Source organism: Bombina bombina, chromosome 4 (assembly GCF_027579735.1).
Source record: "Bombina bombina isolate aBomBom1 chromosome 4, aBomBom1.pri, whole genome shotgun sequence".
Taxonomy (NCBI): Eukaryota; Metazoa; Chordata; class Amphibia; order Anura; family Bombinatoridae; genus Bombina; species Bombina bombina.
In genome coordinates, this window is record NC_069502.1 from 173,849 (window position 1) to 199,951 (window position 26,103).

Sequence of the window (26,103 nt, forward strand, 5' to 3'; positions counted from 1 at the left end):
GGTAAGAGCTTTGAAATATTATGTTGAAGCTACTAAAGATTTCAGGAAGACTTCTAGTCTATTTGTTATATTTTCTGGTCCTAGGAAAGGTCAGAAGGCCTCTGCTATTTCCTTGGCCTCTTGGTTAAAGCTTTTGAATCATCAAGCTTATTTGGAGTTGGGTCAAGCCCCGAATTACAGCTCATTCTACTAGATCAGTCTCCACTTCGTGGGCTTTTAAGAATGATGCTTCAGTTGATCAGATTTGCAAAGCAGCGACTTGGTTCTCTTTGCAAACATTTACTAAATGCTACCGTTTTGATGTATTTGCTTCTTCTGAAGCAGTTTTTGGTAGAAAAGTTCTTCAGGCAGCTGTTTCAGTCTGATTCTTCTGCTGATGTTTTAAGTTTTTCTTTTCTTCATAAGTATAATTTATATTTTGGGTTGTGGATTATTTTTTCAGCATTTGGCTGTTGTTTATTTTTATCCCTCCCTCTCTCTCTAGTGACTCTTCCACATCTTGGGTATTTGATATCCCATACATCACTAGCTCATGGACTCTTGCCAATTACATGAAAGAAAACATATTTTATGTAAGAACTTACCTGATAAATTCATTTCTTTCATATATGCAAGAGTCCATGAGGCCCACCCTTTTTATGGTGGTTATGATTTTTTGTATAAAGCACAATTATTACAAATTCATTTGTTGATGCTTTTTACTCCTTTCTTTATCACCCCACTACTTGGCTATTCGTTAAACTGAATTGTGGGTGTGGTAAGGGGTGTATTTGTCGGCATTTTGAGGTTTGGGAAACTTTGCTCCTCCTGGTAGGATTGTATATCCCATACATCACTAGCAAATGGACTCTTGCCAATATGAAAGAAATTAATTTATCAGGTAAGTTCTTACATAAATTATGTTTCATTAAAGGGACAGTCTACACCAGAATTGTTATTGTTTTAAAAGATAGATAATCCCTTTATTACCCATTCCCCAATTTTGCATAACCAACAGAGTTATAATAATATACTTGTAACCTCTGTGATTATCTTGTATCTAAGCCTCTGCAAACTGCCCCTTTTTCAGTTCTTTTGACAGACTTGCAGTCTAGCCAATCAGTGCCTGCTTCCAGATAACTTCACGTGCACGAGCACAGTGTTATCTATATGAAATACGTGAACGAACACCCTCTAGTGGTGAAAAACTGTTAAAATGCAATCTAAAAAGAGGTGGGCTTCAAGGTCTAAGAAATTAGCATATGAACCTCCTAGGTTAAGCTTTCAACTAAGAATACCAAGAGAACAAAGCAAAATTGGTGATAAAAGTAAATTGGAAAATTGTTTAAAATTACATGCTATATCTGAATCACGAAAGTTTATTTTGGCCTAGACTGTCCCTTTAATGTATTGATATGTGTTTATATGTATTTACAGTCATATGCACATATACAAACATTTATCTATATGTACACATATATAAAAGTGAATGTGAAAATGTGATGGAGTCTGCGCAAATGCGCATGTTAGGTTTGTTTCCACTTTTTTTTTCTCCATTGATTTCAATGCAGGACTACACACGGAAAATTAAGTTAGTTTTCTAACGCTATTAGGGTTAACACTAGCACAAAAAAAGTTTATTTGAAACTTATAATACAAACGCAATCCGACTGGCACAAAAAGCTTAACTCTTGCAAAGTAAAAAATACTGCGCCATTTATAATCTAGCCCAAAATGTTTGGAAAGGGGTTAAAAAGGGATATGGCATATTTCAAGGAGTTTGACTGGAAAGGGCTAATATGTCTAAATATGTGTATGTGTATATACATGTCTATATTTGTCTCTCTCTCTTATATATATATATATATATATATATATATATATATATATATATACACACAAAGCACATATGGGTTTAGCATTCACGATATAAATCTTCTCACCGGGGTGCTCAGCAAAAAGTCCACAAGCTCCAATAAAGGCAGGCACTCACCAGGTTTAAAGTGGCAAAAGATTTAATCCAACAGAGTGATGTTTCAGGTTTTCACCCCCATCCTCAGACTCATACAAAAGATAAATGCTCAATCCCAATCTTATATACCCTACTCACCACACATGTGATAACAATTATCACTAATCACCTCGTGTGTGTTCAAGCGGTGATGTACGGCGCATAGCATACATCACAAGCAAGCGTCGTATGTTGCCTAGCAACTGAACCGATGTATACAATCTAAAAGCCTGTGGCGAGAATAAATGACACAATGTGATATCTCAAAATATGTGAACAGTCAGCAGACTACTCCTGATATTTCTTCTGCAATTAACATGTGATCCATAAACCTTAAGTAGCGGCAGTTATGTGCATTCATAGGAGGCAGGTGAGGCAGTGCTTCTCCTGGCCAATGTGTGTAATTGCACTCTTTATTAATAATTATATGTAAAAAAAATTAAAAAAATTTACCCCCCCACCCCGCCACCCACCGCGCCCAACTGCCCAAATTATTCTGATGATCTGATCTCATTCATGATCATCATCAAGTTGTTACACATTATACACAGTAGTACTATGCTATGGTGCTACGAATGAGACAGAGTCAGTCAGAGAGAGTGTACACACGTCACTGCGTGCAGATCACATACACACATTCATATTGCGCAAGGTAGAGGCTGTTAGCCGTTCAGCTACCCTTCTGTTGCGCAATATGAATATATGTTTTTGTATGGGACGCTAGAGACTCCCACCCAGTGGCGGTAAACTTAACGCTCGTTGACTTTTGCGGCCCATACCGCTCCCACCGGAGGCTGGTCTCTAAAAGCCTCTGGAGCCCTGCCCGCCCCTCAGTCAATCAGAGTGGAGCAATGCATGTCTGACTCTGACTGGGAGGACTGACTGCGGCAGGCAGGAATGCGAGGCGTGGAAGGAGACTTGAGCAGCAGCAGCTGTTACGTGCATCACTTGAGTGTCGGCATCTTCTAGTAGTCCACTCCAACTCCTCCACTCATGGACCCTGTGACCGTCGGTCAGTGTCAGTGAGGTTTCTCAGTCAGACCCAGTCGAGCCTCTAGAGTCTAGCAGCTGCAGCACCCCACTGTCTACTTCTGGCCTGGAGTCGTTTGTAGAAGTAGACAGTACTACTAGTTACAGAAGTTCAACACTTTGTTCTCAGGTTAATAGTGTACTAGGGACAGGGTAAACTAACTATCATATCTGTTCTGCAGAATCTGCACTGCAAATGAGTGCAATGTACATCATGATCTTAATAAAATGATTTTCTATTACCACAAGTTGCCCACACACAGTAAGTAAACTGATATTTACTCTGAGTCCTGCCACTCTTTACAGTTTAAGTTAACCAATGTTAAATAGGTGATTTCCTTGTATGATATTATTTTAGTCAATCACAATTATCAGATAAGCTTTGAGATTTGTGTATTTTTTTTTAACCTGTCCTGACTATGTTCTAAATTTTAGAACAGCAACATAGTCAGGACACACAAACTCTCACAATAAGGCACTAAATCTCTCAATAATCTCCAAAAACCCTTCAGCAACACAGTCAAAGAAGCCATGCTTGTGGCGTGCTTATATACCGAGTGTAAATGTTTAATGATGTACCGGTTTGCCAAGTAAATTCTGTTCAGGTGTGCTTTGTTAGTAATTAGTATGTGTGCAATGTGTATTAGTTGTGTGAATTTGCGCATGCTGATATTGAGTTAGTATTTGTGGAATGTGTAGAATGTGATGATGTCATACTGGTCGTTTTGCATAAAATTGTCCAAAAGTATTATGTGTAAATGTAAATGTTTATTTATGATGGTGTCGTATTTGTGAAGTGTTGTAAATGTTTGTTTGTACTAATATTCCGTAATGTTGAATGCGAGTGTTTTGTGTATGAGTGTGCAATTCTTGTTTCGTGTTGTTTTGTTCCGTGTTGTAGGATCGTAAGGTATATCCTCGTTTTTTTAAAAAAAAAATGTTATTAAATTTCCGCTTGTGATTATGTAATCCGTATGTGCTATGTTGCGTGATTGTTGTTAGTACATTTGCAGTGTTTTTTTGTTGTGCATTATGTGGTATATGTCATATGACAGAGCAGTGTGTATTTCTCGCAAGATCGAGTCTTAGCTGATAAATGCGTGCTTGTTTGATTTCTCATTGATCTCTATGGGAGAATGTTTATCGCGGCCGTGATTACGCGTATAAAATAAACGCGGTAGTCGTGTTACCACGACGCGTTAGGATGTTGTTTTGAGACTTGTAATACCTACGTTAAGAAAAGTGCGGCTAGGAAATAAAATACACGTAACTAACGCACCCCGGTTAACGCAAAACTCGTAATCTAGGCGATAGTTTTTTTAATGAGTTAACACAGCACAAATAGATAAATGTTATAATGAAAATGTATTTAAACACACAAATGTAAAGAAATGTTTATATCCCTGGCTCTAAATTTGTTCTTTACAGGGATTATCACAGACCTTCATGGGAACATTACACCAGAAGGAAATTTAACCCCTTAATGACAACTGACGTACCAGGTACGTCATGCAAAAACTAACAGTTAATGACAATGGACGTACCTGGTACGTCAGTTGTCTAACAGAGTGCTGGAAGTGATCACAAATGCTTCCAGCAGCTCTGAGGGTATTGCAGTGATGCCTCGATATGGAGGCATCCTGCAATACCACTTTACAAGCCTCCGATGCAGAGAGAGCCACTCTGTGGCCCTCTCTGCACCGGTAGCGATGGTGCCAGTGTCCGCCGGGTGTGAGGGTGCGTGCGCGCGTGCACGATGCGCGTGCGCGTGAACGAGGGGTGGGTGTGCACGTGAGCGTGCATGTGCGCGTGCACGGGCGCGCGTGCACGGGCGTGTGCGCGTGCACGTGCACCCATTAGCCACACTGACACCAATGAATGAGGGCAGAAAGTGAAAAAAAAGGGAATTTTTTTTTTTAAATATAAAAGGATCTGGGAGGGGGAGGGGGTGGGGGTATTGTGGGGCACTGCTACACTACAGAAATAGTTTTTAAGTAAAAAATAAAATAAAAATACTTTTTGGGTTTTTTTTTGGGGCCAAACTGGGTACTGGCAGACAGCTGCCAGTACCCAAGATGGCGGTAATTAGGTAGGGGAGAGGGTTAGAGAGCTGGAGGGGGGATCAGGGAGGTTGGGGCTAAGGCAGGGGTCCATCACAGCTAAAATATTTTATTATTTTTATTTAAAAAAAAAAAAAAAAAAAACTATTTTATTTAGTACTGGCAGACTTTCTGCCAGTACTTAAGATGGCGGGAACAATTGTGGGATGGGGGAGGGAAGAGAGCTGCTTGGGAGGGATCAGGGGGTGGGATGTGTCAGGTGGGAGGCTGATCTCTAAAATTAACCCTGCAAGCTCCCTACAAGCTACCTAATTTAACCCCTTCACTGCTGGGCATAATCAACGTGTGGTGCGCAGCAGCATTTAGCGGCCTTCTAATTACCAAAAAGCAACGCCAAAGCCATATAAGTCTGCTATTTCTGAACAAAGGGGATCCCAGAGAAGCTTTTACAACAATTTCTGCCATAATAGCACAAGCTGTTTGTAAATAATTTCAGTGAGAAACCTAAAATTGTGAAAAATGTAAAGTTTTTTTTTTTATTTGCTCGCATTTGGCGGTGAAATGGTGGCATAAAATATACCAAAATGGGCCTAGATCAATACTTGGGGTTGTCTACTACACTACACTAAAGCTAAAATTAACCCTACAAGCTCCCTACAAGCTCCCTAATTAACCCCTTCACTCCTGGGCATAAAACACGTGTGGTGCGCAGCGGCATTTAGCTGCCTTCTAATTACCAAAAAGCAACCCCAAAGCCATATAAGTCTGCTATTTCTGAAAAAAGGGGATCCTAGAGAAGCATTTACAACCATTTGTGCCATAATTGCAAAAGCTGTTTGTAAATAATTTCAGTGGGAAACCTAAAGTTTGTGACAAATTTTGTGAAAAAGTGAACTTTTTTTTTTTTTATCGCATTTGGCGGTGAAATGGTGGCATGAAATATACCAAAATGGGCCTAGATCAATACTTTGGGTTGTCTTCTAAAAAAAAATATATACATGTCAAGGGATATTCAGGTATTCCTGACAGATATCAGGGTTCCAATTTAACTAGCGCTAATTTTGAAAAAAAGTGGTTTGGAAATAGCGAAGTGCTACTTGTATTTATTGCCCCATAAATTGCAAAAAAAGCAAAGAACGTGTAAACATTGGGTATTTCTAAACTCAGGACAAAATTTAGAAACTATTTAGCATGGGTGTTTTTTGGTTATTGTAGATGTGTAACAGATTTTGGGGGTCAAAGTTAGAAAAAGTGTGTTTTTTTCCATTTTTTCCTCTTTTTTTAGTAAAATTATAAGACATGATGAAAATAATGGTATCTTTAGAAAGTCCATTTAATGGCGAGAAAAACGGTATATAATATGTGTGGCTACAGTAAATGAGTAAGAGGGAAATTACAGCTAAACACAAACACTGCAGAAATGTAAAAATAGCCATTGTCATTAAGGGTAAGAAAATTGAAAAATGGTCCGGTCATTAAGGGGTTAAAACACTTGATTAATTTTACACCTAATGTGTTAGCTTAACAAATAATATCAGTCCATTAAGTGTGTAATAAAAAATATATTTTAGAATTATTAATTGCAATTATAGATTCAAATAATCATCATTTGATAGCAAACTGTATCATTTTTAAATTTAATTGGTGCATTTTTTTTAATTGAATTAAAACAAGATTGGAAACTGAACACACAGAAATCTACTATTATAAAATAACTGTAGAAATAGCTCAAAAGAAATGCCCCTCAAAACCAGCTGAAATATCCAGCGGTCAAGTTTCTTGGTTAATAAAAGTCCTAGGGGTCGATTTATAAATTTCTGTCCAACATGACACGCTGTAGCATATCATGTCTGACAGACATCTCTGAATGCCGACAGCATATGCTGTTAGCATTAAACATTGCACAAGCAGTTCACCAGAACTGCTTGTGCAATGCTGCCCTAGCAGGGGGTGTCAATCAGCCCAATTGTTTAGGATCGGGCGGATTGCAGACCACTGGCTTAGAGGCGACGGACCAGTTAAGGAGCAGTGGTCTTAAGACTTCTGTTTCCGGTGAGCCTGGAGGATTGTGCGGAATCAGGGGCCATTTGGCCCTTGATAAATCGGCCCCCAAAAGTTCTGCAAAATCTTGTAAAAGTCTGACAGATTGAAATACTGCTGTTGAACAGTCCCCTCTGCAACATTTATGGGGCACTATAGTTTGAGTTGTTTACTTGATTGGGACTGGTTTGAATTTAAATAAAAAAAATAACTGTAGGCAATTTTCACTGGGATTCTAGTAAACTGGAATGAGGATCTTATTTAGTTTTTAAATGTATTACCCCTATGGGGGATATCTATCAAGCTGTCAACTGTGTTGCATTCGACGGCATCAATATGCTCGCCTAAAATCACTTAACATCGCGGCCGCGTATCTGAACACACTCTTCATTTTTATAAAAAAAAAGCCAGAAAAAGAGGACGCGCACCAAGTATGGGGCTATGAGCATCGGACTGTTAACTAGCAGTCATCGATCTCGCGTCTGTTGGGCTTTTTACCAACTTTATTTATATCCTGTCACTAAATGCTGTCACTATACTAAATTGTTTAACCCCTATCGAGCAGCTCCTGGACCCCGCCGCAACCTAAATAAATTTATTAACCCCTATCAAGCTGCTCCTGGACCCTGACGCAATCTAAATACTAAAATGTTTAACCCCTATCCCACCGTTCCCACGACCCCGCTGCAACCTAAATAAAGTTATTAACCTCTATCCCGCCACTCCCGGACCCTGCCGCCACTAACTAAACCTATTAACCCCTAAACCTCTAGCCTCCCACATCACTACCACTAACTAAACCTATTAACCCCTAAACAGCCTGCCCCCCACATTACCATAAACTAAATTAAGCTATTAACCCCTAAACCTAACAACCCGCTAACTTTAAATTAAAAGACATTTAAAATCTTACCTGTAGAATTAAAATAAACTATTGTAATCTATTAATTAACCTACCCTAACTATTGTACTACAATTAAAATACCAATTAAATAAAATAAATTACATATTAAAAAAACCTACCCCTACTAAAAAATTTTTTTTTTTATATATATTTAAATTTTTATTGAGGTTTGAAACAAGGCATACAAACTTTTTGAGACCAAAATAAGTAATAGTTACAATACAGTATCATAGTAGAATATACAGTAAATATGAATATAAGGGGCCACTTTTAGACCTCAGATAAAACGTAAAAAAAAAAAGGAAGAAGGCTCCTTGTAACATAGGAGACCTCTCACCGGTCTCATCTGAAAAACCTCAGCTTTATAGTAAAATATTTAAACAGAGCATAAACAAGGATACACTCATAAACAAAAAGTATGGCAAACAGTAGCCAAAAAGCCACTAGTCAAGGTTTCCTATGTATGAGTGATATGATGAAATATATAGGTGTAAAGCATTAAGATTAAAACCTTATATTCAAATTGTATGGAGTGTTAAACACTCATTCTAGACTTAGAAAGGGAACATAAGGTTAATAATATGTTGTACTGCAAAATTTAAAGGAAGCTAGGGTGCGGTATAGACAAGAAAAAAGGTAAACAAGCTACAGTAAAACAAAACATAGCAATATGGAATGTCTCATGTACACACTGGTTACTAGCGAATACCTAGAAATAAATTAGCTCTTGCTGGTTGATGTTATATCTAGCATAGTAGGGTCCATAGATCCAAGTTAATAAATTTGGCATGTATTATGAGAAGGGAGACTATACCTAATGGCAGCAGTGCAGGTCTGGCCTGGGTAAGAACATATCAAATATTTAAAAGGAACGCCGCACATCACAGTATAGCAATGGCCTTAGCCTCAAGACATGAGCCCTGCACTCAATGGCACATACTTAAAGTAGGGAGTCCTAGACATGTATGTAAATTTCTGGAGTCACCAGTGACTTACGGCACTTTAGAACCTGCCGGCGCCTACAAAACCTGACTAAGTTATAAAATCACCCGTACCGTCTAACACGCCTCCCAAACATAGACCGACACGTCTAACCCTCTATCCGCTATCCCCCCTCACTATCCTAACAATAAAAAATGTATTAACCCCTAAACCGCCACTCCCGGACCCTGCCGCCACCTAATAAAGTTATTAACCCCTAAACCGCCACTCCTGGACCCCGCCGCCAGCTATATTAAATCTATAACCCCCTAATGTGAGCCCCTACCCCGCCGCCATCTACCTTACCTACCCCCTAAAGTAAGCCCCTTACACCGCCGCCATCTACCTTACCTACCCCTAAAGTGAGCCCCTTACACCGCCACCATCTACCTTACCTACCCCCTAAAGTGAGCCCCTTACACAGCCGCCATCTACCTTACCTACCCCCTAAAGTGAGCTCCTACCCCGCCGCCATCTATTTTAAAAATATTAACCCCTAATTTAATCCCCCTACACCGTCGCCACCTATATTAAACACATTAACCCCTAATCTAATCCCCCTACACTGCCGCCAGCTATATTAACTATATTAACCCTAATTATATTAGGGTTAATATAGTTAATATAGTTATTATATTATATATATTAACTATATTAACCCTAATTATATTAGGGTTAATATAGTTAATATTGTTATTATAATATATATATATATATATATATATATATATATATATATATATATATATATATATATTAAGTATAATAACCCTATCTAACTCTAACATCCCTAACTAAATTCTTATTAAAATAAATCTAATTAATATTAATATTATTAATTAAAATATTCCTATTTAAATCTAAATACTTACCTATTAAATAAACCCTAAGATAGCTACAATGTAATTAATAATTACATTGTAGCTATTTTAGGGTTTATATTTATTTTACAGGTAACTTGGTATTTATTTTAACTAGGTACAATAGCTATTAAATAGTTAATAACTATTTAATAGCCACCTTGTTAAAATAATTACCAATTTACCTGTAAAATAAATCCTAACCTAAGTTACAAATACACCTACACTATCAATAAATTAAAGGCACTACAAATATCTAAACTAAAATACAATTAAATAAACTAAACTAAATTACAAAAACAAACAAACACTAAATTACAAAAAATAAAAAAAAGATTACAAGATTTTTAAGCTAATTGCACCTATTCTAAGCCCCTTAATAAAAAATAAAGCCCCCCAAAATAAAAAAAATTCCCTACCCTATACTAAATTAAAAAAGTTAACAGCTCTTTTACCTTACCAGCCCTTAAAAGGGCCTTTTGCGTGGCATGCCCCAAAGAAAACAGCTCTTTTGCCTGAAAAAAAAACACAATACCACCCCCCAACATTACAACCCACCACCTACATACCCCTATTCTAAACCCACACAAACCTCCCTTAAAAAAACCTAACACTACCCCCTTGAAGATCTCCCTACCTTGTATTCACCCAGCCGGGCAGAACTCTTCATCTGATCCGGGCGATGTCTTCAAACAAGCGACAGAGAAGTCTTCTTCCATCTGGCGATGTCTTCAATCAAGCGGCAAAGAAGAAGTCTTCATCCCGGCGATGTCTTCAAGCAAGCGGCAGAGAAGTCTTCTTCCATCTGGCGAAGTCTTCAAGCAAAGCGGCATCTTCAATCTTCTTTCTTCGCTCCATCCGGCACGACATCCGGCACGACGACTGAACAAGGAATGAGGTACCTTTAAATGACGTCATCCAAGATGGCGTCCGTTGAATTCTGATTGGCTGATAGAATTCTATCAGCCAATCGGAATTAAGGTAGAAAAATCTGATTGGCTGATTGAATCAGCCAATCAGATTCAAGTTCAATCCGATTGGCTTGCTGATTGACAGAGTTTATAATAAAGTCACTGCTTTCTGTAATAAATATGACAAAAGCCAAAGACAAGAGCAGGACCTCCGCAGTGACCTGGACCATACCCTGGGCTGACAGAGAAGCCTTGAGTGCCATATTATATAAGTCAAAGACTCATTGCAAGTGCTTTTCCTCTGCTGGTAAGGATTCTGTGTGTCTGCTTAATAAAGTGTCACACACATACACAATCACTCTGACACACTCACAGGCACACATATACAGACACATACACACAAACCCATACATAGGTACATACACACACACACACAATCACTCACAGACACACATATACACACACACAAACTCATACACACACACACAAATTAACTTTTAGATTACATATCAGATATTGGGGTCAATTTCTCAAGCTCCATAAGGAGCTTGATGCCCGTGTTTCCTTCAGGATCGCCGTCAACAGAAGTTATGAAGCAGTGATCTAAAGACTTCTGCTCCATAACCTGTTTTCCTGCTCTGAGGCGGTGGACATAAATCAACCCAATTGAAATATGATCGGGTTGATTGACACCCCCTGCTAGTGGCCAATAGTGATGTCGTGAATAGTTCGCCGGCGAATAGTTCCCAGCGAACATAGCTTGTTCGCGTTCGCCGCGGCAGGCAAACATATGCGATGTTCGATCCGCCTCCTATTCGTCATCATTGAGTTAACTTTGACCCTGTATCTCACAGTCTGCAGACACATTTCAGCCAACCAGCAGCAGACACTCCCTCCCAGACCCTCCCAGCTCCTGGACAGCAGCCATTTTAGATTCATTCTGATCCTGCATTCTTAGTGAGAGGAGGGATAGTTTAGCTGCTGCTGATTTTATAGGGAAATTCATAGCTAGGCTAGTGTATTCAGTGTCCACTACAGTCCTGAAGGACTCATCTGATCTCTGCTTTAAGGACAGCACCCCAAAAAGCCCTTTTTAGGGCTAGAACATCTTTTTTTTTGCCTGTGTAATTTTGACTGTGAAACATCAGTCTGCTAGTGTAATCTAATTGCAGTTGCCTGCCTGCCAGCGTGTGTGCCAGGCCCACTTGCTAAGTGCCACCACTCATATCTGTTGTAACAGTAGTGTAAATTTTGTAAAAAAAAACTTTTTTGACTGTGAAACATCAGTCTGCTAGTGTAATCTAATTGCAGTTGCCTGCCTGCCAGCGTGTATGCCAGGCCCACTTGCCAACTACTGCCACCACTCAAATGTTGTAACAGTAGTGTAAATATTTAAATAAAAACTTTTTTGACTGTGAAACATCAGTCTGCTAGTGTAATCTAATTGCAGTTGCCTGCCTGCCAACGTGTTTGCCAGGCCCACTTGCCAAGTTAGTGCCACCACTCATATTTGTTGTAACAGTAGTGTAAATATTAAAAAAAAAACTTTTTTGACTGTGAAACATCAGTCTGCTAGTGTAATCTAATTGCAGTTGCCTGCCTGCCTGCCAGCGTGTGTGCCAGGCCCACTTGCCAACTACTGCCACCACTCAAATGTTGTAACAAGAGTGTAAATATTTTAAAAATAAACTTTTTTGACTGTGAAACATCAGTCTGCTTTTTTGTGTCAGGCTCACAGCATATACTGTGCCCACTTGCCCAGTGCCACCACTCATATCTTGTTTAATAGTAATGTAAGTGTACATTTAAAAAAAATAAACTTTTTGGATCGTGAAACATCAGTCTGCTTTTTTGTGTCAAGCTCACAGCGTTTATTGTGCCCACTTGCCCAGTGGCACCACTCATATTTTGTTTAATAGTAGTGTAAGTGTACATTTAAAAAAAAATGATAGGCAGAGGCAGGCCACCCCGCAGGTGCCGTCGTGGTCGTGGTGCTGTGATTCCCTTTGACCCTACAATGATGCCCAGTGTTCAGAGGCCATGTACCATGAACGCGAAAAGTTCTGAGGAGGACCTAGTTGACTGGCTAACACAGGACACCCAATCTGCTTCTGCTCGGAACCTTGACGCACCATCCACCTCCAGCATAGCTTTGGGCACCTCTCAAGTGACCAGTGCCACTCACCCGCCTGCCACCACCACCACCAACACAAACACTAGCACCACAGCCGCTTCACTTGATCTGTCAGAGGAGTTATTGACACATCAGTTGGAAGAAATGAGTGATGCGCAACCATCATTAACAGAGGATGTAGATAACAGTGATATGTCTCAGTCAGGCAGTATTACAGACATGGACGTACGGTGTTATGATGATGTTGTACCCACTGCTGCTTCCTTTGTTGATTTGTCAGATACAAGTGAAGCGGTTGATGATGATGCGTCCGTGGATGTCACGTGGGTGCCGGCTAGAAGAGAAGAAGAAGAGGGGGAAAGTTCAGATGGGGAGACAGAGAGGAGGAGACGAGTTGGAAGCAGGGGGAGGTTGTCTCAAGGAGCTAGTGGCACAGTCAGACAGCATGCATCGGCACCCGGGGTCAGCCAGACAGCACGCCAATCAACGCATGCTGTTGCCACCACCAGAATGCCGTCATCGCAGAGCTCAGCAGTGTGGCATTTTTTTTGTGTGTCTGCCTCTTACAACAGCGATGCCATTTGCAACCTGTGCCAAAAGAAACTGAGTCGTGGAAAGTGCAACACCCACCTAGGTACAACTGCTTTGCGAAGGCACATGATCTCACATCACAAACGCTGATGGGATGAACACATGAGTAGAAGCAGCACACAAACTCAAAGCCGCCATCCTCCTCCAGGTCCAGCATCTTCAGCCACGTCAACCACTGCTGTCCTCCTTGCCCCCTCTCAATCATCCGCCACGCCGTCTCTCTTCCGTAGCAGTTCATGCTCATCTGCCCATAGTCAGGTGTCTGTCAAGGACATGTTTGAGTGTAAGAAGCCAATGTCCCCAAGTCACCCCCTTGCCCGGCATTTGACAGCTGGCTTGTCTGAACTCTTAGCCTGAGTCTGAGGCGTTCAAAAAATTTGTATCTATTGGGACACCGCAGTGGAAGGTACCCGGCCGAAATTTCTTTGCACAAAAGGCAATCCCCAACCTGTACTCGATTGTGCGAAAGGAAGTAATGGCATGTCTGGCATACAGTGTTGGGGCAAGGGTCCATCTCACCACTTATAGCTGGTCTGCAAAGCATGGTCAGGGCAGGTATATCACCTACACTGCGCATTGGGTAAACCTGCTGACAGCTGCGAAGCATGTAATGCGTGGCTCTGCAGAGGAGTTGGTGACACCGCCACGACTTGCAGGCAGGCCGGCTGCTACCTCCCCTACTCCTCCTACTCCATCCGCTCCACATCAATGGCACTCCCCCAGCTCCGCAGGTTCTATTCCACATCCCTGATACGGCAGTGTCACGCCGTCTTGGGGTTGAATTGCCTGAAAGCAGAGAGTCACACCGGAACAGCACTCCTGTCCGCCCTAAACGCACAGGTGGACCAGTGGCTGACTCCGCACCAACTGGAGATCGGCAAAGTGGTTTCTGACAATGGAAGTAATTTGGTGGCGGCATTGAAATTTGGCAAGTTGACACATGTGCCGTGCATGGCACATGTGTGTAATCTGATTGTACAACGCTTTGTGCATAAGTACCCAGGCTTACAGGACATCCTGAAGCAGGCCAGGAAGGTGTGTGGCCATTTAAGGCGTTCCTACACGGCCATGGCGAATTTTGCAGATATCCAGCGGCGAAACAACATCCAAGTGAGGCGCTTGATTTGCGACAGCCCGACACGTTGGAATTCAACACTCCTAATGTTCGACCGCCTGCTCCAACAAGAAAAAGCCGTTAACAAGTATTTGTATGACCAGGGTGCTAGGACAGCCTCTGGGGAGCTGGGGATTTTTTTGCCATGTTACTGGATGCTCATGCGCAATGCCTGTAGGCTCATGCGTCCATTTGAGGAGGTGACAAACCTGTCAGTCGCACCGAAGGCACCATCGGCGACATCATACCATTTGTTTTCTTCCTGGAGCGTGCCCTGTGAAGAGTGCTGGATCAGGCCGTAGATGAGCATGAAGAGGAAGAGTTGTGGTCACTATCACCACCAGAAACAGCCTTATCAGCATCGCTTGCTGGACCAGCGGCAATGCTGGAAGAGGATTGTGAGGAAGAGGAGTCAGAGGAGGAATGTGGCTTTGAGGAGGAGGAGGAGGAAGACCAACCACAACAGGCATCCCAGGGTGCTCGTTGTCACCTATCTGGTACCCGTGGTGTTGTACATGGCTGGGGGGAAGAACATACCTTCAGTGAGATCACTGAGGATGAGGAACGGGACATGAGTAGCTCGGCATCCAAACTTGTGCAAATGGGGTCTTTCATGCTGTCGTGCCTGTTGAGTGACCCTCGTATGCAAAAACTGAAGGAAAATTACCTGTACTGGGTGTCCACGATACTAGACCCCCGGTATAAGCATAAAGTGCCTGAAATGTTACCAAATTCCCGCAAGTCGGAAAGGATGCAGCAGTTCCAAAATAAATTAAAAAGTATGCTTTACACAGCATATAAGGGTGATATCACAGCACAACGGGAATCATCTAACAGAAAGAGGTGAAAGTAATCCTCCGACTCCCACAACCATGCCGGCAAGGACAGGACGCTTAACAGACGTGTTGTTGATGGAGGACATGCTTTTTAACTCCTATGCATTGCCACAGCCCTTCGGGGTCCACCCTCAGAGAACGACTCGACCGACAGGTAGCAGACTATCTCGCCTTAACTGCAGATCTCGACACTCTGAGGAGCGATGAACCCCTTGACTACTGGGTGTGCAGGCTTGACCTGTGGCCTGAGCTATCCCAATTTGCGATAGAACTTCTGGCCTGCCCCGCTTCAAGTGTCCTGTCAGAAAGGACCTTCAGTGCTGCAGGAGGTATTGTCACTGAGAAGAGAAGTCGGCTAGGTCAAAAAAGTCTAGATTACCTCACCTTTATTAAGATGAATGAGGGATGGATCCCGAAGGGACTGACATTGGGCGATAAATTCGAGTAAAAAAGGCCAAATGAGATGATCTGCCTTGGGCTATAAATGGTCCACAAGCTGCTGTATGTTATCTACGAATGCCGGATGACTTGCGTGACTTATCCGCCACCAACTAGTGTTCAAGCCGCAATGTTTTAGGGAACTTTCTGCCAGGGAAACAAACATCAATTTTTCTGGCTGCTGCTACAGCAGCGGCTGCAACAATACCTAATTTTTCAGGCATGTGTACATGCCATATTTTTCTGGCCTCTGGTGCTGCACTGTGGCTTCAAAAAACAAAACAAAAAAAGGCACGTAACAGGGATTAAAGTTATAGGAATAGTACTACTTAACACACCACTTATATCTGGTGGCACAGTAGATTGCACGCGCAGTGCCCCAAATTTGAAGTAGGAGGACCGACCAAGCATCTTTTTCCATCTCCCGCCCGGTTCCTAATATCCATGCCATATACACGTCCCCTGGCGCCACAACTGCCTCTGGGAATCTTACCATGGGTCCGAGCCCGCACGTCTTGTAATTCTATGTCTGGGAAATTATCTATCAAATCTATCTATTTATCTATCAAAATCTATCTATCGAATCCATCAAATATATCTATTGATCTATCTATCTAATCTATTTATCTATCTATCAAATCTATCTATCTCATGGCCGGACCGACCAAGCATCTTTTTCCATCTCCCGGTTGCAAAAATCCATGCCATATACACGTCCCCTGATAGGGGACACCACAGGGATTAAACTGATAGGAATAGTACTACTTAACACACCTTATAATAATGCATAGAGAGGCAACACAGAGAGAGGAGTCTGAAGAAGAGGAGTCAGAGGAGGAAGGTGTCTTTGAGGAGGTGGAAGATGAAACACAGCTGACAGCTGCGAAGCATGGAATGCGTGGCTCTGCAGAGGAGTTGGTGACACCGCCACGACTTGCAGGCAGGCCTGCTGCTACCTCTCCTACTCCTCCTACTCCATCCTCTTCCATAACCTCTTCCTTGGCTGAGTCCTCTTCTGCTGCTGCGTCTTGCTCCACATCAACGGCACTCCCCCAGCTCCGCAGGTACTATTCCACATCCCGGATACGGCAGTGTCACGCCGTCTTGGGGTTGAATTGCCTGAAAGCAGAGAGTCACACCAGAACAGCACTCCTGTCCGCCCTGAACGCACAGGTGGATCAGTGGCTGACTCCGCACCAACTGGAGATCGACAAAGTGGTTTCTGACCACGGAAGTGATTTGGTGGCGGCATTGAAATTGGGCAAGTTGACACATGTGCCGTGCATGGCACATGTGTGTAATCTGATTGTACAACGCTTTGTGCATAAGTACCCAGGCTTACAGGACATCCTGAAGCAGGCCAGGAAGGTGTGTGGCCATTTAAGGCGTTCCTACACGGCCATGGCGAATTTTGCAGATATCCAGCGGCGAAACAACATCCAAGTGAGGCGCTTGATTTGCGACAGCCCGACACGTTGGAATTCAACACTCCTAATGTTCGACCGCCTGATCCAACAAGAAAAAGCCGTTAATGAGTATTTGTATGACCGGGGTGCTAGGACAGCCTCTGGGGAGCTGGGGATTTTTTTGCCAAGTTACTGGATGCTCATGCGCAATGCCTGTAGGCTCATGCGTCCTTTTGAGGAGGTGACAAACCTTGTCAGTCGCACCGAAGGCACCATCGGCAGCATCATACCATTTGTTTTCTTCCTGGAGCGTGCCCTGTGAAGAGTGCTGGATCAGGCCGTAGATGAGCGTGAAGAGGAAGAGTTGTGGTCACCATCACCACCCGAAACAGCCTTATCAGCATCGCTTGCTGGACCAGCGGCAATGCTGGAAGAGGATTGTGAGGAAGAGGAGTCAGAGGAGGAATGTGGCTTTGAGGAGGAGGAGGAGGAAGACCAACCACAACAGGCATCCCAGGGTGCTCGTTGTCACCTATCTGGTACCCGTGGTGTTGTACGTGGCTGGGGGGAAGAACATACCTTCAGTGAGATCACTGAGGACGAGGAACGGGACATGAGTAGCTCGGCATCCAAACTTGTGCAAATGGGGTCTTTCATGCTGTCGTGCCTGTTGAGTGACCCTTGTATGCAAAAACTGAAGGAAAATGACCTGTATTGGGTGTCCACGATACTAGACCCCTGGTTTAAGCATAAAGTGCCTGAAATTTTACCAAATTCCCGCAAGTCGGAAAGGATGCAGCAGTTCCAAAATAAATTAAAAAGTATGCTTTACACAGCATATAAGGGTGATATCACAGCACAACGGGAATCATCTAACAGAAAGAGGTGAAAGTAATCCTCCGACTCCCACGACCATGCCAGCAAGGACAGGATGCTTAACAGACGTGTTGTTGATGGAGGACATGCTTTTTAACTCCTATGCATTGCCACAGCCCTTCGAGGTCCACCCTCAGAGAACGACTCGACTGACAGGTAGCAGACTATCTCGCCTTAACTGCAGATCTCGACACTCTGAGGAGCGATGAACCCCTTGACTACTGGGTGTGCAGGCTTGACCTGTGGCCTGAGCTATCCCAATTTGCGATAGAACTTCTGGCCTGCCCCGCTTCAAGTGTCCTGTCAGAAAGGACCTTCAGTGCTGCAGGAGGTATTGTCACTGAGAAGAGAAGTCGGCTAGGTCAAAAAAGTCTAGATTACCTCACCTTTATTAAGATGAATGAGGGATGGATCCCGAAGGGACTGACATTGGGCAATACATTCGAGTAAAAAAGGCCTAATGAGATGATCTGCCTTGGGCTATAAATGGTCCACAAGCTGCTGTATGTTATCTACGAATGCCGGATGACTTGCGTGACTTATCCGCCACCAACTAGTGTTCAAGCCGCAATGTTTTAGGGCACTTTCTGCCAGGGAAACAAACATCACTTTTTCTGGCTGCTGCTACAGCAGCGGCTGCAACAATACCTAATTTTTCAGGCATGTGTACATGCCATATTTTTCTGGCCTCTGGTGCTGCACTGTGGCTTCAAAAAACAAAACAAAAAAAGGCACGTAACAAGGATTAAAGTGATAGGAATAGTACTACTTAACACATCACTCATATCTGGTGGCACAGTAGATTGCACGCGCAGTGCCCCAAATTTGAAGTAGAAGGACCGACCAAGCATCTTTTTCCATCTCCCGCCCGGTTCCTAAAATCCATGCCATATACACGTCCCCTGGCTCCACAACTGCCTCTGGGAACCTTACCATGGGTCTGAGCCCGCATGTCTTGTAATTCTATGTCTGGGAAATTATCTATCAAATCTATCTATTTATCTATCAAAATCTATCTATCGAATCTATCAAATGTATCTATTGATCTATCTATCTAATCTATTTATCTATCTATCAAATCTATCTATCTCATGGCCGGACCGACCAAGCATCTTTTTCTATCTCCCGGTTGCAAAAATCCATGCCATATAAACGTCCCCTGATAGGGGACACCACAGGGATTAAAGTGATAGGAATAGTACTACGTAACACACCTTATAATAATGCAGAGAGAGGCAACGCAGAGAGAGGAGTCTGAAGAAGAGGAGTCAGAGGAGGAAGGTGTCTTTGAGGAGGTGGAAGACCAAACACAGCAAGTGTCCCAGGGGGCTTGTTGTCACCTTTCGGGGTCTGGGACCCTTGGTGTTGTACATGGCTGGGTGGAGGAAGCGACCTTCAATGACATCAGTGAGGACAAGGAACGGGGCATGGCTAGCTTGGTATCCAACCTTGTGCAAATGGGGAGTTTGCGGTTGTGCAAATGGACTGTTTGCGGTTGTTTGCGGTGCGTTAAAGGGACAGTCTAGGCCAAAATAAGCTTTAATGATTCAGATAGAGCATGTAATTTTAAACAATTTTCCAATTTACTTTTATCACCAATTTTGCTTTGTTCTCTTGGTATTCTTAGTTGAAATCTTAACCTAGGAGGTTCATATGCCAATTTCTTAGACCTTGAAGCCTACCTCTTTCAGATTGCATTTTAACAGTTTTTCACCACAAGAGGGTGTTAGTTCACGTATTTCATATAGATAACACTGTGCTCGTGCACGAGAAGTTATCTGGGAGCAGGCACTGATTGACTAGACTGCAAGTCTGTCAAAAGAACTGAAAAAGGGGCAGTTTGCAGAGGCTTAGATACAAGATAATCACAGAGGTTAAAAGTATATTATTATGGGTAATAAAGGGATTATCTATCTTTTAAAACAATAAAAATTCTGGTGTAGACTGTACCTTTAAACGGGGAGTTTGGTCTGTCACTGTGAAGCGGGCATAACCCTTACACTACCTGATCGATACAACATCATACCTGATGTTTTAAAGCACGTTATTCCAAACAATTTAGGAATGTTGGGTGATTTATGACCTTTATGGCTTAAAACCAGACTCTGCATCAACTATGTAATTTTCCATGGGAGTTTTGCCATGGATCCCCCTCCGGCATGCCACAGTCCAGGTGTTAGTACCCTTGAATTAACTTTTCCATCACTATTGTGGCCAGAAAAAGTCCCTGTTGGTTTTAAAGTTCGCCTGCGTATTGAAGTCAATGGCGGTTTGCCCGGTTCGCGAACAGTTGCGGAAGTTCGAGTCCGCCGTTCGCAAACTGAAATTTTTAGGTTTGCGACATCACTAGTGGCCAATTGGCCATGAATCTGCCGGGGGGCGGCATTGCATAAGCAGTTCACAAGAACTGCTGGTGCAATGATAAATGCTAACAGCGTATGCTACATTGTATCATGTCCATCAGCACAATAATAAATAGACCCCATTGAATTCATTACAAACAGATCACCGCCTCACACTTCCCTATTTCTACTTCAATATCAAATACAACAGGCTGGCTAGACATTGCTTTCATGAGGCACTTTCCAGTAATGACTCCAGTCTGCACAGGAACTTAATAAAAATGTTGGTGGCCTGCTAGCAATGCTTGCATCACAAAAGCACCCTGTCAGTAAAAAGTAATACCGGCGTCTGTGCCATTACTGAAGGACCAGATGATGAGCAATCCCTGTCTGTGCCACACAACAGCGCTTGTGCTCCATGCTCCAATTTACACTTCAAGTACATTCAGCAATGCAGAAAAGCAGAGTCCTCCCTCCCTCCCTGTGACCGTTTTTACTTACAGCAATATGCCGGTCACTAAGCCTCACTGCACCCGGAACAGTCTCCTCAGCATGGCCCTGCACTGCTCTCTCTCTAAAAAAAAAAAAAAAACACACCTCTGCTCCTGCGCCTCCGCTGAAGTGCTCTGGCGCCTGCCCTGGGAAGGCGCGCCCTACAGTTTGAAAACTGCCGGTCCAGACTGTCCCTTTAAATAGACATTAAGGAAATGTAATACACATAAAGCGCTAACTAGCAAATGTTCTTAAAACATAAATATAATTCAAACCTATGAGAAACTCTAAGCTTATCTCCATCACAATAGCTCTGAATTGTCAATCACCTAGATTACAAGTTGCGCGTTCATGTTTTAATGCTGAAAAAATGTTTTCCATAGCACAGCCATTATGAGTTTTGCGGTGAGGCTAAAAAGCCCATAAACTACCTATTAACCCCTAAACTGAGGCCTTCCCACATTGCAAATACTATATTAAAGTTATTAACCCATAATTTGCCCGCTCCCGACATTGCCGCCACTAATAAAATGTATTAACCCCTATTCCACCACTCCCCAACATCATTATCCCTATAATAAAGTTATTAACCCCTAAACTGCTACCCTCCTGCATCGCAAACAATATTTAAATATGATTAACCCCTAATCTGCCATCCACCCACATCGCCCCCGCTATACTAAAGTTATTAACAGTTTAAACTAACAATTAAACTAATATAACTATTAAACTAAAATTAAATTAACCACCAAGTAAAGAAAACTAAACTTACTCATTAAAAGATTCCTAACACTACTATAAAAATTACAAAGTATCTAATTGCAAAATAAAAAAATACTAAATTAAAAAAATAATAAACACTAAATTACGAAAAATAACAAGCGAAATTAACAAAAATAACAAAAGAATTACACCTAATCTAATAGCCCTATAAAAATAAAAAAGCCCACCCAAAATAAAAAAACCCTAGCCTACAATAAACTACCATTAGCCCTTAAAAAAGGCCTTTTGTTGGGCATTGCCCTAAGTTAAACAGCTTTTTTACATGTAAAAAAAATAAAATAAAAAATACAGTATGAAGAGGATACTCCGTGCTGGATGTCTTCAGGATGGACCCGCTCCACGCCGCCGGGATGAAGATAGAAGACGCCGCCTGGATGAAGACTTCTCGCTGCCTGGATGTCCGGACTTCAGGAACTGTAGGTGGATCTTCGGGGGTTAGTGTTAGGATTTTTTTAAACTTTTTTGGGTGGTTTTTTTTTTAGTTTAGGGTTTGGGCTTTTCTTAAAAAAGAGCTAAATGCCCTTTTCAGGGCAATGCAAAAGAGCTAAATGCCCTTTTAAGGTCAATGCCCAAACAAATCCCCTTTTCAGCATGTTTCACCCACCACCCAACCAACCCCACAAAATAAAAAACCTAACTAACAAAAACCTAAGCTACCCATTGCCCTGAAAAGGGCATTTGTATGGGCATTGACCTTAAATGGCATTTAGCTCTTTTGCATTGCCCTGAAAATATCATTTAGCTCTTTCAAGAAAAGCGCAAATTCTAAACTAAAAAAGAACCCACCCAAAAAAGTTTAAAAAATCCTAACACTAACTTCCGATGATCTACTTACAGTTCCTGAAGTCCGGACGTCCAGGCAGCAAGAAGTCTTCATCCAGGCGGCGTCTTCCATCTTCATTCCGGCGGATTCCGGCGGCGTGGAGTGGGTCCATCCTGAAGACATCCAGCACGGAGCATTCTCTTCAAACTGTCGCCGCTGTATACTGAATCCTCAATGCAAGGAAGCCTTTTAAAAATAGTGTCCCTTGCATTCCTATTGGCTGATTTGATTTTGGAAATTCAAATCGGATATTAGGATGAGAGCTGCTGAAAGCCTAATGGCTGTTCATATCATCCAATAGTTTGAGAGCTACTGAAATTCTATTGGCTGATTTGAACAGCCAATAGAATTTCAGAAGCTCTCATCCTATTGGCAGTTTTGGGCTATAGGTAGTTTATTATAGATTAGGTTTGTTACTTTGGGGACGGTTTTTTTAAAATGGGTATTAGAATAGGAATATTTTTTATTATTTTTGATAATTTGTTATTTTGTATAATGTTTTTTTTTTTTTGTATTTTTTTAGAATAGCCATTTTTTATTTTTAATGGGCAGCAAAAGAGCTGAATGACCTTTTAAAAGCAATGCACATAAAAATGCCCTTTTCAGGGCAATGGGTAGATTAGGTTTTAATTTATTTTTATGGGTCTTGGGGGTGGGGGTTAGTATACTGTTAGGGGGTGTTTGTTTTTCTTTTGTAGAAAAAGAGCTGATTTCTTTAGGGCAATGCCCTACAAAAGACCCTTTCAAGGGGCCACAGAAGGCCCTTTTAAGGTAAGGGCCCTTGGTAATTTATTATAGATTAGGATTTTTTTTATTTTGGGTGTTTTTTTGTTTTTTTTAAGGGTATTAGAATAGGAATAATTTTTATTGTTTTGGATAATTTCATTTGTTATTATTTTGTAATGGTAGTTTTATTATTTTTTGTTATGTTAGGTTTTAGTGTAAGAAGGCTTTGGTTTTATTTCACAGGTAGGTTTGTATTTATTTTAAATAGGAAGTTAGTAAATAGTTAATAACTATTTACTAACTAGTCTACCTAGTTAAAATAAATACAAAATTACCTGTGAAATAAAAATAAAACCTAAGCTAGCTACAATATAACTATATAATTAGTTATATTGTAGCTAGCTTAGGTTTTATTTCACAGGTAAGTTTGTATTTAGTTTTAAATAGGTATTTAGTTAATAATTGCAACTTTAATTTAGCTCTATATTAATTATGTTAATGTTGGGGGTGTTAGAGATAGGGTTAGGTTTAGGGGTTAATAGTTTAATTTAGGTTGTTGCGATGTGGGGGCTGGTGGTTTTAGGGGTTTATAGATTTATTATAGTGTGGGCGATGTTGGGGTGCAGGGGAATAGGGGTTAATAACTTAAGTATAGTGGCGGCGATATCGGGAGCAGCCGATTAGGGGTTAGATTTATTTAGGTAGCGGTGATGTTGTGAGCAGCAAATTAGGGGGGTTTAGACGTGGGGTTTATGTTAGGGTTAAACATAACTTTTTTCCCCATAGACATCAATGGGGCTGCGTTACGAAGCTTTTCATTCCGCGATCACAGGTGTTAGCTTTTTTTTCTAACCCGCTCTCTCCATTGATGTCTATGGGGAAAGCGTGCACGAGCACATCAAAACAGCGCTTGTATTTTGTCCATATCACACGCACAAGCTGGCTGTTTGAAAACTGGTAAAGGCAGCACAATGGAGTGTGAAATAACGCATTTGTTTCGCACCCCATTGCGCCCATAACTTGTAATCTACCTGAATGTTTTTTATTGAAGCCAATCTAAGGCAAACACATAAAGGATTCAAGTAATAGCGCTTTCTAGTGCAGTATAAAGCAATACAGGCAGTAGGCATTTAAAAAGAGAAAGGCTATACATTTCTTACAGGTTTCCATTATATTTATACTTTTAAAACAATTGTTATTAAATGATATAGATCCTCTTTATCCCTTTTTTAGTCCCCTATATGCAGTAGCCATGTGTGCAGTTAATGTGCTATACTTTCAGTGTATAAGTGACTATGTAATCCTGAGATTGTCAGTAAAACACTTGTATTTGGCAGTGAAGATGTTAATTGTACAAAGACTTGAATAACAGTGAGACGCCAGTTGCGCTACTGGGTTATTATGATAATTACTGTTTACAAACGACTCAATATGGAGACACGCCGTCTGCTCTGTAACTCAGAAATAGATTTCTTTGTCGTTCTGTTTTTATGTCCAGCTGAAAACAACAATAGTTCAATATAGATAAATGTTTTATGTTTTATAGTGATTCATTATAAATCAAAAGAATTAGACAATCAATCTAAACTCTAAACAAAGGGCAGCAATAAAATATAATATGTAGATGAAACATTAAACTCGCTTTATTAAATTACATACATTTTTTTTTTTTAATAATTAAGGCCCAGTTTACTAGTGAGGCACTACTGATAACGCAGGGTATCCATGCAAAGAATAGCAATCAATCTATAAAAAGTAAATAGTAAAAATGAATAACCAGAGAATGCTTAGCGTGGCCAACATCTCTTAAGCGCACCCTATACTTTCAATAGATATCGTGGCCGTGTTAAAAAATCACTCATATTATGCTAGATTCTGAGTAGCATGCAAACTGTTGCGCACGAGTTATAAGGGGTTTATTGCGGCTCATTTCGCACATTAGAAGTAGCGCACGTATTATAAGTTGAAAGTAAATGCATTTGCTTGAGCGCAATTGAATTTAAAGGGACACTGAACCCATTTTTTTCTTTCGTGCTTCAGATAGAGCATGAAATTTTAAGCAACCTTCTAATTTACTCCTATTATCAAATTTTCTTCATTCTCTTGGCATCTTTATTTGAAATGCAAGAATGTAAGTTTAGATGCCGACCCATTTTGGTGAACAACCTGGGTTGTCCTTGCTGATTGGTGGATACATTCATCCACCAATAAAAAAAGTGCTGTCCAGAGTACTAAACCCAAAAAATAGCTCAGATACCTTCTTTTTCAAATAAAGATAGAAAGAGAAGGAAGAAAAATTGATAGGAGTAAATTAGAAAGTTGCTTAAAATAGCATGCTTTATCTGAATCACAAAAGAAAATTTGGGTTCAGTGTCTATTTAAAGGCAGGCAAAGGGCTTTAACATAGAGATGTATACATACTGATGTCTAAATATGAATATGTATTTTTATATATATATATATATATATATATATATATATATATATATATATATATATATAAATATAAGTGTGTGTACATATATATATATTAATATAAGTGTGTGTACAGATATATATATTAATATAAGTGTGTGTACATATATATATATATATATATATATATATATATATATATTAATATAAGTGTGTGTACAGATATATATATATAGTAATATAAGTGTGTGTACATATATATATATTAATATAAGTGTGTGTACATATATATATATATATTAATATAAGTGTGTGTACAGATATATATATATATATATATATATATATATTA